Here is a 5,281-nt window from a genome sequence, read left to right as displayed (position 1 = left end):
AAGAACCACAGGCCGGTCTCACTCATTAACATCAATGCAAAATTCTCCCTCCAAATAATCCTAAACCAAATTCAATGATCTATATTAAGTGATGATAACTGAATTTGGTTTATCTCAGAAATGCAAGATTTACTTAACATTTGAAAAGTGAATAATATGATTTATAATATTAACAGATTAAAAAAGAAAAACCATGATGAATATCTCTTGATTCAAGAATAAAAAAACATTCAATAATAATTCATAATTTAAAAGTAAGAAACAATAATAAAATTACAAAAAAAAAAAGACTTCCTTATCCTGATAAAGGGCACTTTCTAAAATCATACAGCATAACTAATAGTGATGTGTGGAAAGCATTTCTTTTAAGATCAAGAACAAAATGAGATTAATGGATAATACAACTTTTAGCATTTTATCGGAGGTCCTGGCTATTGAAGCAAATAAGCAAAAAGAGTAAAGAAATTAAAAGTATAAATACTGGCTAAAACTTTAATTATTTTTAGATGGTATTTATGTTGAAGCATAGATAACCATGGATAAATTATTAGCATCAATATGGTTGACCAGCTTGCTAGATGTTACTCAATTTAAAAAAACCAAAAACAACTGCATTATTGCATAACAACAACAATCATAAAATACAATGAAAGAGACAATTTATAATATATATATATATATATAATACTTAAAAGATATTCAAACTCAGCCATAAAAAGGAATGAAATTTGGTTATTTGTAGAGACGTGGATGAATCTAGAGACTGTCATACAGAGTGAAGTGAGTCAGAAAGAGAAAAATAAATATCTTATATTAATGCATATATGTGGAACCTAGAAAAATGGTACAGATGAACCGGTTTGCAGGGCAATAATTGAGACACGGATGTAGAGAACAAACATATGGACACCAAAGAGGGAAAGCCATGGAGGGTGGGGGTGGTGGTGTGATGAATTGGGAGATTGGGATTGACATGTATACACTGATGTGTATAAAATTGATGACTAATAAGAACCTGCTGTATATAAAAAAAAAGATATTCATGACATTTTTGAAAACTCATAAATTTGTATTTAAAGTCATTATATAGCTCTTTTATATGTGATGATATAGAACACATTCATGTATGGACATCAATATTAGAAAAATATTTCTTCTCCCTAAATTGGCCTATTAATAAAGCAAAATCTCATATGAAATTCCAAAAACGGTGTGCATGGAATTTGACAATTTTTTCCCAAGGTCAAGAAAAGGCATGACATTCAAGAAGAAGAAAGAGAAGAGAAAAGGTGATATAGAACACATTCATGATGCTTAGCATGATGGGGGTTTCCACCAGGCATCAAGTGAGTCAGATTTACAAGATAATTTAGTTATACTCAGTGGCCTATGAAGGTGACAGTATTAGAAGAAATTATAATTTAAGCTTTGATTTATATGGTAAAGAATTCTTTTGAATGTGATGCTTTTCTCTAATGTTTCTTTTAGAAACAGAACTAAAATGGGCCATGTCAGAATGTATATTCCATAAGAGAAGCTGAAAAATATTCAGAGATTGGAATCCTAAACAGGAGGTTATAGGGTGCCTGTCACAAGTTTATAGAAAGTTCCACATAATGCTCAGTTTAAAACTTGCCAAAAGAATTATTTTTTTTAGATTCCTACAAACTTAAATGGAAGGGTGAAAGTTAATGTGATTATTGCTTTAGAAATTAAAAGCTGTTCTGAATTTTTATAATCTTTCTTCTTGAAAAAACAAAGGTTAAACTCTTTTTGTGCGTGGGGAAATCAGATACATCTGAAAGGACTAACTACAAAAACAAGTTATGACCATTCTTAATCTTTCATATTGGACATGCTTTATGACATCCTAAAATCTACCAAATAATATTTTATAGCTCATGAAAAAAATGAAAGCTTAATTTTTATGTGCATAATGAAAATTAACAACAATACAGTACTGTTTCTTTCTCTGAATTCATAAAAGCAAAACAGATGTGGTCTGTGCTTATGGTAGACTTCTAAGCAGAGTCAACATTAATCATATTGAAGAACTTTGCTTCAATTTGATTAGTATGCACAATTGTCTAGTTTGGGGGGGCTTAAATAACTGTATTCTTATGTTTCTCCTATTAACAATAATCAAGAGATTTAGAAAAGAGTTTCTAAACAAACTTTGAGGTCCAAGTGATGGCTTTAGAGTTTCCTTTCAATTATAGTTTATTTCCTTCTTATAGGTTATTTCTTTCCTTTCCTCCTTATAGTTTATTTCCTTCTGACTCACTTGGTGCCTGGTGGAAACCCCCATCACCTTAATATGCCACTTTTTCCTTCCTCTAAAGGAGGCTTAGATGACATTTCACTGCGATCACTGCTCCTACCAGGGTTTGCTGGTATTATCTCTGCCACCTATAAGTCATTCAAAGGGCACTGCCTTCCAGTTCTGAGAGACAGGGTGTGGCTCTCTAAAATTCTACATTTGTTAATTGCATCAAAACTTAATAAGAAAAACTCGTAGAAGAATATCTATTTGCCCTACATTCACTTAAGACTTTTTTGCAGAATGATTACTTTCTGAGTAGGGAAAGATGTCTTTTCAGGCATCATGACAAATGGAAGCAGTCTCAAAACACTAGAGTCAGAGGAAAGTCATTCAACATAGTGTGTATGTTTCTCTGTGTGTGTGTGTGTGTGTGCATGCACGCATGCATAAAACATGTTCCCAAGCTACAGCCCTGGATCCAACTATGGCCCATGGACCAAATCAGGTACATAACCTGTTTTTGGAAACAAACTTCGCTGGAACATAGCCACATACATTTATTTACATATTGTCTATGGCTACTTTTGTGCTGCAGCCACAGAATTGAGTAGTTATTACAGAGACATAGGGCCTGAAAAGCATAAAATATTTTCTATCTGTCTCTAATAAAGTTTGCCCACGCTTTCCCTACAGTATTTACATGTTATTCTATAATGTATAGACTGGTAAGCATTAAGTTGATTAAATTATAATCTTAGGACAAATTATATTCTCAGGACAAACTAATAAGTAGTCACTTACCATTTTCATGTTGGTTTTTAATTAGGCATCTCCCCACTGATGATTCTGATTCTGAGACAGCGTCCTTTGAGGTTTTACACAATGCTTTTCTTAGCTCTACTCAAGTATTACCAGGATTTCTTACCTTCTATTTCCTTTTGCCTACAGGATCCCAATCCTATGAACATGCCATGGATATACCTGGGGAGAAAAGGAAAAATGTGGGTTGGATGAGAGTATTGTTAGGACAGCTTATAGCTAGAAAAATAACTTTTCCTAAAGAATGTATTTTTCAAAATTACTTTCAAAAAAAGATCTAAGGGTCTGTCACAGTGGTCTCTACTCAATCAGCAGTGGAACCAATAACCTGGAGGAGAACCTAAATAGTATACCTGTCAAATCTGTGGATAAAGTTGGGAAGAATACACAAAAGGGCAGAGGGAAGAATCAGAATCTAAAAGCATCAGAAAGCACTAGGAAAATAGATTGAATCTCACAAGATGAACTCTAATTGAGGTAAGAAAGGGTCTTGTGTTTGGGTTTCAAAACAAAAAGAGCAAGTTCATTAACCATAATAAAACCCTCCAGACAAGTACAGACAGGAAAAAAACTATTTATATCCATTTGAAAAAGTGTACTGAATGTCTTCTCTACTACAGGCGTTGTATCAGGCAATAAAAATATAGCATGAACGGGAGTTCCCTGGTGGACTGGTGGTTAGGATTCCGGGCTTTCACTGCCCTGGCCTGTGTTCAATCCCCGGTCAGGAAGCTGAGATCCCACAAGCTGTGTGGCGTGGCCACTAAATAAATAAATAGCGTTGAATGGACACACATGGAACAAACACAATCTCTGCCTTCATGAAGCTTACGTTCAGTTTGTAAATAGATAGAGGATAAGTTATTAGAAATGGGAGGAATTCAGAAATATGCAGTTCTCTGGAATCATGTAATAGGAGAATCTGGTCTATCCTGGTTGTAAATGATGTGTATGTGTGTGTGGGGGGGGGGTATCAGAAAAGCCTTTCCTTTTTTTTTTTTTTTTTTTTTTTTTTGTGGTACATGGGCCTTTCACTGTTGTGGCCTCTCCCGTTGCAGAGCACAGGCTCCGGACGTGCAGGCTCAGCGGCCATGGCTCACGGGTCCAGCCGCTCCATGGCATGTGGGATCTTCCCGGACCGGGGCATGAACCCGTGTCCCCTGCATCGGCAGGCGGACTCTCAACCACTGCGCCACCAGGGAAGCCCTGACAAATATTTGGTCTGATTTATAAACTTGGCAATTAAATCATTTTAAATTACATTTAAATATGATATACACTATTTTGTTTTTAAGTACCTCAGTTTTCTGACTCAATAAACAAAGCCTCCACAGGTTTTAAAAATAACATTTATAATCTTAAAAGAGCCCTCCAAAACAAGAAACAAAATTATAAATATGGCTAATCCTAAATCCTTTTAAACATTTTAATACTGTGACAAATGTAGTAAGATTTCAATTTTAAATAAAAAGCCCCAATACCTTAACTTAATGTGTGCATTTTATGGACTATAAACTTTACCTCAGTAAGATTGATTTAAAAAATTATAAATTAATTGTTTAATTGCAAATCTAAAATTAGAATTGCAAGGTAGATTTGGTATTCTAATAGGTCAAATTATCTTAAATAATGCAAATACATAAAATATTAAATATATACAAATTCCTTAGTGCAAAATATAAATAATAGGTTTTGAGTCTATTAAACATTTCTATAATTAGCTCTAAAATCTTGCTGAGTTTAAAAGATGCTAACCCACTAAGGAAATAATTAGGTGACCCATTTCCTTATTCATGCAGCAAATGTTTACTAAGGCCACTATGCCGGGCACTGTTTTAGGTGCTTGTGATAAGACCGAAAAAAGTCCCCTGCCCTTATGTAGCTTACACTGTGATAGGGGCAATATTAAAATGTATATATATTTAAAATACAAAAAAATTGCAAAATAAAAGGAAATCATGTAGTCTGTATGAAATAGAAAAAAAAAAACTATTGCAGGATAAAAGGATCTGGTGTGGGTGGGGAGATCATCATTTTAAATAAAGTGATCATAATTGGACCTCATTAGAAGGTTACATTTGAACAAAGATTTGAAGAAAATTGAGTTATTCACATGGATATATGGAGGGAGAATAATGAATAATCCAGGCAGCAGTAAAAGCTAGTGAAAATGTGATTCAGAGGCATGATCAATAAGAT

Source organism: Hyperoodon ampullatus (assembly GCF_949752795.1).
Source record: "Hyperoodon ampullatus genome assembly, chromosome: 2".
Classification (NCBI taxonomy): Eukaryota; Metazoa; Chordata; class Mammalia; order Artiodactyla; family Ziphiidae; genus Hyperoodon; species Hyperoodon ampullatus.
This window is presented reverse-complemented; position numbering follows the sequence as displayed.